The 14,300-nt window shown below is 43.1% G+C and overlaps 1 protein-coding gene across 3 annotated transcripts in view; it reads left to right on the top strand.

Moving 5' to 3' along the window:
* Window positions 1-14,300, top strand: part of HnRNP-K (Heterogeneous nuclear ribonucleoprotein K) — a 71,799-nt gene that overhangs the window by 35,323 nt on the left and 22,176 nt on the right. For all 3 annotated transcript variants that reach the window (XM_072303470.1, XM_019057057.2, XM_019057058.2), the window contains exon 2: window positions 4,378-4,436. The gene's annotated coding sequence lies outside the window, so the exon portion shown is untranslated. The remainder of the gene's footprint in view (window positions 1-4,377; window positions 4,437-14,300) is intronic.

Here is a 14,300-nt window from a genome sequence, read left to right as displayed (position 1 = left end):
GAGGGTTGCCGAATTTCCTCCGATAAAATGTTAATTTTTTGAGGGTGTCTTGGATAGTTTTTCTCGAAGTTTTCCGGTAATTTAAATCCAGAGTGTCTCCAAGTCCGGAAATAGTGCTGATTTTTCAAGGGCGGTCCGGAAGTATTGAAAAATTGGGGAAATTCCGCAAGACGGTCCGGAAATGTTTTCATTTGTTTCTGTTTGTCGCAATTTGAGCGAGAAATTCAAATTTTTGAAATTTTTCGAATTTCGTCAATTGGAGGTACTGGAAAAGAACTGATTACTCCCGATGAGGAGGTACTGAATTTCTTGGGAATGTACTGATAAAGTACCGTAAAAGCACTGATTTTTGGCCAGCCTGTTTTAGTTGACACCCTGTAATTACGATGTGATAGCAAATAAAATTCTCCAAAAAAATGCGAAGGAAAATATCCCCAAATTTCCGTGGGAATTAATATCTTACTGAAGGAAATTTGGCAACGTTTGAAGGCTCATACGGCGCTTTGCCTTAGCAGGCTGTATTGTTTTCGAGCTTTACCGAGTTTATTTCGTGGAAGTCCTCCGATCGGAAGTGAGCCTGTACCTGTCGTTTGGGATGAGGATTTCTCGATGAAGCGCTCTCAACTCCTCCCGCACGATTTTAGTATTTATTAATGTCGTTATTTTTGAAGCGTGCCGTGAGTGGAGCAAGGAAAAAATGCCTCTTCTATCAGGTTCCATTTTTAGCTCTACGGGTCGACGATTCTTCAAGAGGGAATTTAATTTCTCTCCTATCCTTTTCTCTATGTTTTCAGTGAACTTCCCGTCCCTCTTTTTAGGAACTCTACCGTTTCTACGTCATGAATGTGTTACAGATCCTTCTGTCCGGAAATAGTTCCATAAAGCCGCTTGGACTGGACTAAAGTCCTGTTCCATACGATATTTTATAGAGGAGTTCGACAAATATAGGCCAGGCGGCTGTTTTTATAAACTCATAGAATTAATCACCTTTCTGATGAACGGATGGTTTTGCAAGGGTCGGGGAAAGTTATGGAATCGAGAAGAACACGGAGAAAAAGCATATTCTTCGGGGAATTTTTTCCCGCGAAAGGGTGTAAAGTGAATCAAAGCTTATCCTCGTACTTTCAGGGGAATCTTGAAGTCCACGTTGGTGTCCCTGTCTTCAACTATAGGACAAAATATCAAGAAAATGTATATTTCTGATGTACATGTATAAAAAGAAGTTTCCTAGATACAGAGTCTAGACTTATAAAAAAAAATTTGACAGTAAAAAATACTCTTGATCAATCGGATTTTTGCTGGAATCAACAGGAAATCCGCTCAAATTGGCTCGAGGCTTGGCTCTCGAATCAATCAAAAATCTGATTGGACCAAGAGTGGGTTTTTTTGTCAATTTTTTTAAGCGTCGGGACTCAGGATCCAATAAACTTTTTTTTTTCAGTGTTTCTCCTCCGAACCCCTAAGAAAAATCTAAGTTTTTTAAGAGAATCGAGAGGAAAGTGATGAAAATTCCTGGGTTTTGAAAATTTCCCCCGATAAAATATTTATTTTTGAAGAAAGTCATCTTCTTTTGAACCGAGTTTAACAGAAAGGAACCAAGCCACGTCAGGCATTGCCAAGTTTAACTGGGCAATTAAATTTTTTACGAGAGAATATTAGTTCGGATTCCTTTGAAAATTTTAAGGAATTTGCTTCGTATCATGGAGAATTTTCACTGAAATTTGCACGAAAATCCGCACAACCGTTTTCATGTAAAAAATTAAATTGCCCGATTAAATTTGGCAACAGTAGATGTGGCTTGGTTCCTTTCTGTTTAACGCGGTCCATTTATCCTTGAAATTTTCAGTTATTATGGATTAAATTGCGAACAAAATAGTTTGAAACATTGGAAGAAAATTATCCAGAATTTTCCCGGTAAATTAGGTTTTTATCGAAGGGAATATGGCAACGTCTGGCGGCTCATACGGTGTTTTTCCCAAGCACGGCTGCATGATTCAATTCACCCGGGGTGGAGAAGAGGAAACGAATACGGCCACAAACGTTTTGCCATCTGTGCGTTACGCGTTGCGCCCCTCTCCCTCACGCACTCGTCATCGGGCTCCACTGGGGAACTTGCAACCCGCTCCGTTGCACCGCGATGCACCTTTCCATTCACGCTTGTTTTAACATTCGAGGGCTTGTCGATGTCTGCTCGGCGTTGCCGTGTGGGTTATTACAAATTTCGGAATTGCGGGTCATTGCTACAAGGAAAATTCCCTCGTCAAAGAGTTGAATGACGACGAGCTCATAATAAAGTCACATCATCTTAACAACTATTTTTCTTCTCGTAATAGCCAGTGCTTGTAGAGCCTACGAAAAGAATATCTCTGAAGCTCTTTTCCTTGTTCTGAGGAATAAATTCCTTGTTAAAAGCAATCATTATCACGGCGAGAAAAAGTATTGTCGAGGTAACGGAAGTGTATCATGTGTTCTTCGCACGTTTTTCTGCTCTTTTGCGTCAAAAGCGATTTTCCTCGCGATAATGGTTAACGTTAACTTTTCTCCGTGCAAGGGAAATCTAATCTAAAGAATCTTAAAAATGAAGACATGGAAACCCTAAACAATGAATTTAATAGTTTCTCGCTGAACCGATCGACGTAATTCGATCGATTTATGGGGTTGTCGATCGACTCACAGGTTATGTCGAACGATTCACGAGTTTGTGGATCGATTTACGGAGTTGTCGATCGATCCACGGTTGTCAATCAAATCACGTCAATGGGTTCATGCATTGGGGAAAAAAAACACATTGGATCTAGAGTCTATACTCCTAAAAACATCGACAAGAAAAAGTACTCTTGATTCAATCAGAATCTAGCTTAAATCAAGAATCAAGCCTCTGAATTTAAGCAGATTTCGTTTTGATTCAAGCAAAAATCCGATTGAATCAAGAGTATTCTTTCTTGTCAATGTTTTCAAGAGTCTGCACTCTAGATCCAATGTGTTTTTTTTTTTTTTTTTTTTTTTTTTTTTCCCAGTGTGTTTTTAATTTTCGTTCGATTTATATCCATCCTCTCCTCATTTATGATGGTCCGAAAACGGTTTGGCAGTGGCGAGGAAAACTGCAGTGCAATGTGCATCGCGGTCTCCCACGCTCGCTCGCGGAATCACCCCCCCCCCCCCTCCGCGACTCCGGCCACTCGCGGATCTTCAGGCGCTCGTTTCCAACCCCCAACCCCGCCGCGCACCCCGGTCGAGAGCCGGTTCAACCCTCCCCCCCGCCCGCCGCGACGCCGCCGGGGCGCAACAATAATTTTTTCACGTTCATAAACGCGGCCGGAACAGGTTCCGGCTCCGTCCGCAATATCGTAAAGAAACCCCAGGTCGCGAGGAGCAAACCGGAAACGCACCGTTGCTGTCGCCGGCAAAAAATCACCCCCCGGACGATGAGCTTTTTTCGCCGAGGGATGCTTTCGACTCGAGGGGCGTTGCCTCGTCGCTGTGCGGCGCGGTGGCGTGGCGAGCTTTGCGATACTTCGATTGCTCTGCCATTTGAACCTATGGGAAAGGATCGATCGAAGGAAAGGGTGTTCGAAATGAATCGGGTTGCCGCAATAGAGGATAACCGAGAAATATCAGGGAAAACCTGTTAATGTTGAAAAATGATGAAAGTTTCAGTAAAAATTGTTAATTTGCCATTATTAGCTTTCTAGAATGCATATGATATTCAGGACAACAACAACAGACGTTGTTCTTCGTGTATTGCACGAATTTCCTTGGGAACTTGTATTTATTTTTCTTTCAATTTTTCAGAAAATGTTCCTTGCAATTCATTCATGAATACTATACAACTTCAAGGAAAATTAGTCGCAACTGCTTTCTAAAATAAATATTATATCAAAGGAAATTTTGCTATGTTAAATCGCTCGTACGATTTTCGCCCCTACGATGAAAGTGCGGGTGTTGCACGCACAGAGTGAAAAGTTCTTGAAAAGTCAGGGGAAACTTGCGTAATTTTGAGAATTTTGCCCAATTCCAACTTTAAGGGACCGGGATTTCTCTGCAGAACCTTTAAAGTCTCTCCGTAGGCTGAAACCTCAAAATATTTTCAATGTCAAGAGACTTCGCGCGTTAAATTCTGAAATGTAGTATTAGGAGAAATAATGTGCTAAATACTTTGACAAGTTATAGAATTCATGATGAGATAAAAGGTATGATGCATCTCTGAGTGTTGGTAATTATTCCAAACTAAACTTCAAATTTAATGTGTTCATGAAATACTAATAAACGAAAAGCTGATCATTTTTGCCAAGGTATTCGGCGAATAATGTGTCCTGTCTTGCTCGTTGCGTTTTATCCGACTCTAATTTAATCAGATCTGCTGTTCTTCTGTTTCAGGATCAGTGATTGAACCTTCAAAATCATTTTCCAACCTTATTATTACCCGCTCCCCTACAGTAAGTGGTCTTAACTTTTAATTTAATATTTTGTAATGTTATGTAAAGTTTTTTTCAAGAATGTAAGTTCTCAGAATGCCTAAGCCGAAAAATAAAGTAATAGGAAAAAACTTCACTACATACTTTCAGGAAATGTCAAAGGATTTTTTGCGAAAGGCTGGGACCCTCCTACGTGGGTTTTATCATCATATCGTCACCTTCCAGGCAAAGTATCACAAGCGCCATGCGACGTTTAAAAATTTCCGCCGCCATTTTATTTTTTTACAGAGAAATTGTTCAACGAAGCTGTCCGAAAATTTCACTGAATTTTCTTTGTGCTGCCGATAAAATTTAGTGATATTTCCAAACAGATTCAACCAACAATTTCTCAGTAAAGAAATAAAATGGCGGCGGAATTTTTTAAACGTCGCATGGCGCTTGTGATACTTTGCCTGGAAGGTGACGATATCCCGAAGTTTTCATTTTAATGACAAATAATAATTTACTTTCGAAACAAAAAGAGAGCCTTCTGCGGAGTGGAATGCATATATATAGATTTGTCTCTTTTTCGTCGGGTTATTTATAGGAATTATATCAATGACTTCCTGTCAGAGCTGAAGGATCTCAACAAGAACCGGAAAAGTCAAGATATTGGAATTTTGTGGAGGAAAGTTAAGGGCGCGGTGGGAGTTTTTCGCGGAAAATCTTGATGAATCTGGAGATATTAACGGATAAATGATAAAAATGTTTCACATCTCTCTTTTGTGTTCAAGAATTACCGATGTTTCGTTGAGATATTATTATTTAATACATTTTGCCAGTTGATATTTTGGATTTTCTACCTTTTTTTCCTCTATAAGTGGAAAGTTTCCGCTCAAAACGGAAGCCAGGCTAATCAGTGGGCTTTTACCGTCAAAAATATACCATTTATTAAGAAGTCTGTGTGATCAAGCGTGAGTGGGTCGAATTCTCAACGACCACCCACTGTCACTTGGGTTCGGACCCAACATGCAACTATTTCAACTCCTGGGATGGTCATTTGGCCTACTTGAAAAATTGAAGGCGCATCACTCTTTAAGATCTCTCATCGCACAGGAGACTCGCGATTGAATGCGAGCGTGGCTATGTTTTAGTTCTTTGTTTTTGTATCTGAAATTACCAATATAAAATATTTTAGCATCACGCCATCCATTGCTAATACATAAAGGAATTGATGGAACCGCGATGTTTATTTAAAACTGCGAACATGAGATACATATTTGTTGAGTGAAGCTATTGCTTTTTTTTTCTAAAACTCAGTTTCAATCAATCGGTTTTCTGACAATAGCACATTCAAAATTAAATTTAAAGGATTTCATTTTTACGTTTCCTTTCACGAGAGACTGCGAAAAGCGGAGCTCCTTCAATTTTCCAGGTAGGCAACTTGACCGTCCTAGAGGTCGAAATAGTTGCGTCTTTTTAGCAAATGCTTCATCTCACAGTCATCCTATGCTTGAACACTGAAGAGTAACTCCGGGTCCAAGGGCTAGAACTACATTTTTATGTTGCTACATTAAATCTCATCTCGAAATTTACATTTGTACTGGGAGAATCTTGGGAATATTTTATCGAAACTCTCACCCATCGCATTTCTGATCCCGTGCTAACATCGGAGGCACTTTGGTCGATTCCCGGGGTAAATTTTCCCGGTAATTTGAATTGTACGGGTCAATTTTGCAGCATTTGAATAATGTTACGTTCCTTTGCAGTGCTTTTCGATTTATCGAATGCTCTGCCATTTAAACCTATGGAAAAGGATCGATAAACAAGGTGTTCGCAACGAACACCTTAATAATCGATTTTTACCGTAGCTTCAAATGGAGAAATATCGATAATCATTCACGCCTCGCCACATGAGTGTTACTGTACATGATCCAGAGCCAAAATACGCTCCATGGGGTAGGTCAAGTAATTGCTTCTCCTATGATTCATGGCAGTAGCGAGGCGTGCACGATCGATTATCGATGTTTCCCCATTTGAAGCCGTGGTAAAGAATCGATTATTGAGGTGTTCGTGGCGAACACTTTGCCTATCGATCCTTTTCCTTAGGTTTAAATGGCAGATCAATCGATGTATCGCAATGCGCGGATTTACGGGCCGACCCCGAGTCCGACGACGTCGCTGCTCGCGACCGTAAAAAAAGAATAAAGTAAAAAAAAATCGGTCATTGTGTTTCCGACGATTTTATGTGGCTGGCGAGAGCCCGTAAACGCGTTTTACGAGTTTCCTCGCCATCCGGCAAGGCGCTCCGGTCGTCTCGCGAATTTTCCTCCGCCGGAGTCGAGGAAAAACCTCTCCCGCCAGCTTTCTCTCAGGATCCTTCTCTCCTGTTGCTTCGGATACTGACCCGTAGGGAATCGGGAACCCCGGATCTAGGAGTCTCGACTGGCGGAACGTTCGATGTTTCACGCGTTTAAAATGGAATCATCTTCTCTTAAGTAAGTAGGGTGTCTCCTTGCCCGGGATAATAGTTCTGATTTTTTAGGGTGGTTCGGAAGTACTGAGAAAGTGCGGAGATTCCGCCGAAAGGTCCGGAATTATAGTATTGATTTTTTAAGGGCCGTCCGGAAGCATCGAAGAAGTGCGAAAATTCCAAAAGAAGGTTCGGAAATTCTTCCCTCATTCCACGCGCGTTTTTTACCGAAGCCTGGAAAGTATCCAACCCCTTGCGCGTTGATTCAAGCCACCAATGCAATTTTGTGGCTGCGTCAATTTTGTCGCAATTCGAGCGAGAATTTCAAACTTTTGAGAGTTTTCGAATTTCGTCAAGTGATGATACCGAAAAAGTACTGAATTTTTCTGTTGAGGAAGTACTGAACCTCTTGAGAATGTACTGAAAAAGTACCGCATCCGGAATGTTTCTCGCTACCAGGATAGGTTCAGTTTGATTGTGTGACCCGGCCTGATCCGGCGGCGCGGTGAACTTAACGGAGTCAGTGGGTCGTTAAACTCCGGCGCTGAGCACCCCCCAAGTGGGGTATAAGGAGCCCGATCGGTTCGGCGGAAACGACGGGGGAGGGGGCGAGACTCGTGAAGGAGCGAGAGGGGTTGTCGTAGTCGTAAGAACTCTCCCCCGCGAATAATTGCCGCGTGCATTTAATTATGAATGCATTTAGCTGATTGCGTTCTATTGATTTTTCGACGCCTCCCGCGGTGTCGTGCCGTGTCGCGGGCGGCCGTGTAGCCATCCTCGTCGCAGCCGGCGAGGTTTCCTCGGCGGATCTCGCGGGTCGCGAGATCCCGGTCGGAGTTCGGAGGGTTTCCGTCTCCGGGCAGGGTGTCTACAAGTCCGGAATTTCTGAAAAGTCCGGAAACAGTACTGGTTTTTTAAAGGCGGTCCGGAAGTACTGAAAAACGCAAGGAGGCCCTGAAATTCAGGGTGTCTAGCATCAGGAAAAACCGGAAAATATCAGCCGATCAGGAGAATCGGAGAATCGGACGTTTTATCAGGAATTTTTCTTACGCAAATCTCCTCAGCGGAGAAAGTCTTACTGCTATTTGCCTACCGTGCCAGGAGTCGAGGAAAATCAGGAAAATATCAGGAATTTTCAATTGAAAAAATCAGGAATATTGTATAAAATATCAGAAAAATGTCAGGATTTTTCAAAATTACTAAATACTAGACACCCTGTGAATGTTTTTCATTCCTGAGCGAGGAATTCAAATTTTTGAAAATGTTCGAATTTCGTTGAATGGAGGTACTGGAAAAACACTGCAATTTTTCTATCGAGGAGGTACTGAATTTCTTGGGAAAGTACTGATCTTTGGCCAGCCTGTTCTAATAGACACCCTGTCCGGGAAATGCGGAAATACCGGGAAGTGATCGAACGGGTCAAGTTCGCGACCGTGTGTCTACCAGTCCGGAATTTCCGGAAAGTTCGGAAATATGACTGATTTTTTAAGGGCGGTCCGGAAGCGCCGTATAGGTGCGGAAATTCCGTAAGAAGGTTCGGAATTTTTTCGTTTATACCACGCGTGTTTTTTAATAAAGCCTGAAAAGAATGCGATCTTCCTGTGCGTTGATCCTTAGAGTAGTATTTACCTGGTAAATCGTGATCGTGCAGTCAGTTAATCTTGAAGCCATGAAGCCACGAATGACATTTTGTGTTAGCGTCATTTTTGCCGCAATCAAGCGGAATTTTTAACTTTCTCAAATGGAAGTACTGGATTGTTTTTTTAAGAAGGTACCGAGTTTTTTGGGAATGCACTGAAAATTTTTTGTATGAGTACTAATTTTTGGCCAGCGTTTTTTCGTAGACACCCTTGTTTAGGTACAATTTTTGTCAGCGAAAAATCTTCGTCCGCGTCCAAGGGAGTAAAATATTTGCAAGAGAAAATAGAGAAAGTCTAGGGGAGCAAATTAAGGAATGGGAAAAACGGGGAAAGTCGGGGGAGATCGAACCTGTTTTATCCGGTCAATCTGGCAAACGTCAGGAGAAAAAATTACTTCTCGGAAAACGGGGTAATGAAAGAATCGAAAGAACGAAATTGACTCAGTAACCAGAAGAAATTAGATTTTTCAAAAGTGATGATTTACGCGTCATTTTGCATCGATTTAGTCTATCTCCGAGGGATAATGGGCGTATCCTGTCGTCCTACAAATTACGTAATTTTCCTAAAATTGTTCGAAGAAAACTTGGGGATCTGAACTCGGAGAAAGGCAAGGAAACACTGGAAAAAAAACACATTGTATCTAGAGTCCAGACTCATGAAAACATTGACAAGAATAAGGACTCTTGATTCAATCAGATTTAAACTTAAATCAAGAACCAAGCCTCCTAATTTGAGAGGATTTCCTTTTCCTTTTTTTCCTCTACATCCAATGTCTTATTTTTTTCCAATGAACGTATTTCTGTTATGCGGCACTTGTCTCATCACGGAGTTGCTTTTCAGCCGGATGATGCTCTTTTCATTAAATGAAATGTGAGCACTGTTGACGAATGCGAGCGGAAGGTTTCGAGACATGTTAGTTCATCACACTAGCAAAAAGGGAGGAAGGAGTGTGAGACAGGGCCGAACCTATGACGCACCCACCCACCACCCACTTGTTGCTGTTTCGATGGTGAGGTGTAAAGCAAACCCGAAGTTCTACCTCAGTACGACCGTTTAGTGCACGCAGTTTTACCTTAATTTTTTACTCGTAATTTCAGCCAAGCATTTTATTTATTTTTAATGTGGCTGTAAAAATGACCCGAAAGTAAGGCTGCTACAGACCGAGATAAGCATGAGAATCGCGACAGTCAAAACGATTTTGACACCTTACTAGAAGGACCGGCAAAAATAGAAATTAGCGGCAGAGTGTTTTAAACGCTGAGCTCCTCCTTTTCTACCTTCTCGCGAATATGGGTGTCTGTAAGTCCGGAATTTTCGGAAATAGTATTGCTTTTGTAAGGGCGGGCCGGAAGTACTGAAAAGAGCGGAAATTCCGCAAGAAGGTCCGGAATTTTGACTACCTTCTCGCGAATCAGGGTGTCTGAAAGTTCGGAATTTTTGGAAATAGTACTGATTTTGTAAGGGCGGGCTGAAAGTACTGGAAAGAGCGGAAATTCCGCAAGAAGGTCCGGAATTTTGATCAATTTTTTTTTCTCTCTCTCTCTCTCTCCCTGTCGTTGTTGTCGCAATTTGAGCGAGAAATTCAAATTTTTGAAATTTTTCGAAATTCGTCAAATGAAGGTACTTACAAAGGACTGCATTTTTCTGTTGAGGAGGAACTGAATTTCTTAGAAGTGTCCTGAAAAAGTACTGTAAAATTACTAATTTATGGCCAGCATGTTTTAGTAGACACCCTGTTCACGAACGCAGGGATGCGGTTCCGAAACGAACAAGGCGTCAAGAATCAGGAACTTACCGCGAGTGGAATCGGCGTTTCCACACAGGTTCGCTCGCATCTTGGCTTCTCCGGAGGAAAAGCTCACGAACCCCGAAATGAAATTCGTTGCGGCGCACCATCCCCCTTCCCCCACCCCGCCCCCCGCTCCGAAGCCGAGCAGCGCTGTTGCGTAGCAATTAATTTAAGGGCACCGCAAGCCGTTAGAATTTTCACACGCTCTGTTTGCCGAGCACTAGACTCGGGCGGCGAAGGCACCACCACCACCACCACCACCACCGGCGCACAGTGGATCGAGTCAAGAGGAGAGGTCGGACAAAATTTGCAAACTTTAAACGGTTACAACTCCGTTCATACAAAACTTTGAGGTTTTGAAAGTGGCTCCATTGGTTTTCTCGTGAAATTTCCTTTCCTTAACACCCTTCGTAATTTAAAATGTAACGAATTAGACATCAAAATTCACAGTTTTAGTAAAAAAATTCATGTCCGACCTCTTCAATTGACTCGTTCCACTGTGCGGCGCGGAAGCCGTGGACCAGGGCGGCCTATCGGGGGTGGGTTGCCTTGCGTGCGTGGCGCGGGCCCGTTCGGGGTGTCGTTCCGGGGGTAACGGTCGCCGAAGCGGGCGGCGGGAGGGGGCGGGGGCGCCACGCAGTCGGGCGCCAGACGGGTCGCCGCGCCCCCCGCCCCCGCCCCGGCGTCGAGGGTGGGGGCGGTTCGCGGAAGTCGCGGGTCCCCGCGCCCCAGCGTTGCCGGGTCGACGCCGGGGTGGGATCCAGCGTCTCCGGTCGATCGGGTTCTGGAGTAACCAGAGCACAGACCTATCTGCGGCTTTTATCGAGGGGTGTCGTGTGAGCGTGGATGGACGGCGTTTGCACGGTTGCCGGCGGTCTGGGAAACCGGGGAAATTTGGGAAAGTCAGGGAATTTGCAATGATCGGGAAAAGTCAGATAACGTTTAACAACCGAGAAAGGTTAGGGAATTTGTGATGACTGGGAAAAGTCGGGGAATTTGTGGGGAATATTCAGGGAATTTCTAACGACCGAGAAAAGTTGGGGAATTTGTGAGGGAAAGTCAGGGAATTTCCAACGACCGAAAAAAGTTGCGGAATTTGTGGGGAAAGTAAGGGAATTTCTAACGACCGAGAAGTCAGGAATTTTGTGAGGGAAAGTCAGGGAATTTCTAACGACCGAGAAAAGTTAGGGAATTTGTGGGGGAAAGTTAGGGAATTTCTTTGAGCTCCCTGTTTCTTACGTATAACAGTTAAGATGTGTGTCTTAAGTCCATTTGCCTGTTCTCTTCCTCTTCCCCATTTTTTCAACGTGGAATCTCGAAGATTAAGCTGTCCGGCAATCCTGCTTTGGACGGCTGGGAGCATTGCATCACTAGAGAAGGAATTTATGCGGGGGAGGATGAAAGAATGCTGACTAGAATACCATCAAAGCTCGATGACGAGTCGGCTTCGAACAGGGCGGAGGGTAACTTCTTCGTCGGGCTCCGAAAGCAGGGTTTCTCGCTCCGGACGACGGAGTGAATGAAGCTATTAATTATGCCGGGAATTCATCTGGAAATGACACGAATAATTAACGCGAATTATCGCCCCCCGGCCCCCTCGCCATCCGTGGGGGTTGGAAATCGACCAGTGGGTCACGTCCCCTCGAAACCCTCGATCATCGCGAGCGAAAAAATTGTTGAAACTTGGATGTCATCCCCCCCTCCCCCCCCCCCCCCCCGCCCTCCTGGATCAAAGTTCCTCCGACATTCTTTCCAAGTCGTCGTGGAGTCTTAAGATAAAATGACGCGGGGTTTTTTTTTTGGGGGGGGGGGGGGGGGCGAAATACCAATCGTGTCGTGCGAAAACCGCGCTATTCTGCCGTGCTAAGGAAGAATGTCGTATGAGTATTCGAGAGTTGCCAAATTTCTTCGTAGGAAATCTTCAATTTTTAAGATAGTTATGAATATTTTCCCGTGAAATTTGAAGAATCTTTAGATCAAATTACGAACGGGACCCTCTGAAAAATCGGAAGAGAAATATTCATAATTTTTTCTGAAAATTCTTATTTTGTCGAAGGAAATTTGGCGACGCCTGATAGTTTGTGCGGCGTTCTTCCATAGCAAGGCAGTATTGTCCATCATTCCAATCTTTAGTTTTTTGGGTTGATGATACTTTTCAGAGTTAAATGCAACCATGAAAGTGGTGTTAACACTTGATTTAGGGTTATCCGCATCCCAAAACGAGTATTGGCGCCACTTTCATGATTGTATCAACGCTTCAAAAGTATTATCAACATAAAAGAACCGGAAGCTGAAAAAATGGACACCAGCGGTTTTCGGACGACACGATTCAATTGGAATACCGCTCTGAGCTCCGAAATAAATTCGAAGGCACCAATCAAAAGCAGCCAAACTGCATTTCGTGTTGCCTAATCGGACTAAATTTTGTAATCAGCGACTAAAATTTCCGTAAAAACACTCGTGTGCACAGGGAAGTTGATAGTACATACGTTGTTTTTAACTGTTACGTTGTTTTTAACTGTTACGTTGTTTTTTTAATCAATCGGAAATTTTAAGCATTAGGAAGTTATTGCATTTCCTCTCGCCGGCCGTAAAATGTCCGAAAATTGATAAGGTAATCGCGCGCTCTCATGTAATGGCGTCGTACCACGGTAAGGCCAATCGCGACAGTGACGAGGTGTAGATCGATTATCGATTTCTTCCCGTTTGAAGCTGTGGTAAAGAATCGATTATGAAATTGTTCGTTGCGAACACCCTGTTTATCGATCCTTTTCCCTAGGTTTTAACGACAGATCAATCGATATATCGCAAAGCACGCCATGCCACCGGGCTGATCGCGAGTTCGTTTCTCTCCTCGCACCTGCCGTTTCCCGAATTTCTCGGAATCGTTTCCGAGTTTGAGTGATCGCGACTTTGCGCCTCGCGCGGTGTTCCGAGTGATTTTCAACCTGATTTTTCCGGTCCTTCGAACGGTTTTTTCCCGGGTGCACAGCTGTCGGACCTTTTGTTGCACCGCGAACCCTCCGACGTTAGACGGTCGAGTCAGATGCACCGTAACAACGACGTCGGATTTTTCGAGTTTTACGGTACGGAGCTTGTCCAACTCATTTCTACGAACGGAGCGAACGCCACGCTTTTCTATTCTGCCGTGCTAAGGAAGAACGCCGTATGAACATTCGAGAGTTGCCAAAATTTCCTTTGATAAAATGTTTATTTATTAGAAAAATTATGAATATTTTTCCTTTAAATTTTCAGGAACTTGAGATCAAAATACGAAGAATATTCTCTGAGAAATTGGAAGAAAAATATTCTTAAGTTTACCAAGGAATTCGTGTTTTATTGAAGAAAATTTGGCAACGCCTGAAGGTTCATACGGCGTTTTCCCTTAACACGGCAGTATTTACTTTCCTCCTTGGCATCGAGAACCTGGAGAAATGAGGAATAAAGAATTTGCAAGTTAATAAATTTTTCATGGTTTCATCTGTGAGTGCTTGAAGAGCTGATTTCGCAGGGTTTTTTTTTACTATGTTTATCCGACACAGGAAATAGTATTAAAATAAATTTAAAAGTAAAAAAAATCCCAGTGACGTCATCTGGCCGCTTTTCCCTATTTAAACACATTGACACCTTCCGGCCAAAGTATCACAAGCGCCGTGTGACGTTCTAAAATTTCCGTCACCATTTTATTTTTTTTACGGAGGAATCGTTAGTTGAATCTGTTTGAAGATTTCACTGAATTTTATCCGCAGTTCGAAGAAAATTCAGTGACATTTTCATTCAAACAGATTCAACCAACATTTTCTCTGTGAAAAAATATAATGGCGGCGGAAATTATCTAATGTCGCATGGCGCTTGTGATACTTTGGCCAGAAGCTAAAGACACGTATTTTAGCAGATTCGATCATTGTGTCATATTTCCTGCAATAATTGTCCAGCTTTTGAATCGAGAAGGGTTTTATCGTGTTCAGCTCACTCAGTGGTTTCCTCTTAAACACGAAATACTT

This window comes from Bemisia tabaci, chromosome 8, assembly GCF_918797505.1.
Source record: "Bemisia tabaci chromosome 8, PGI_BMITA_v3".
NCBI classification, from domain to species: domain Eukaryota; kingdom Metazoa; phylum Arthropoda; class Insecta; order Hemiptera; family Aleyrodidae; genus Bemisia; species Bemisia tabaci.
This window is presented reverse-complemented; position numbering and strand designations above follow the sequence as displayed.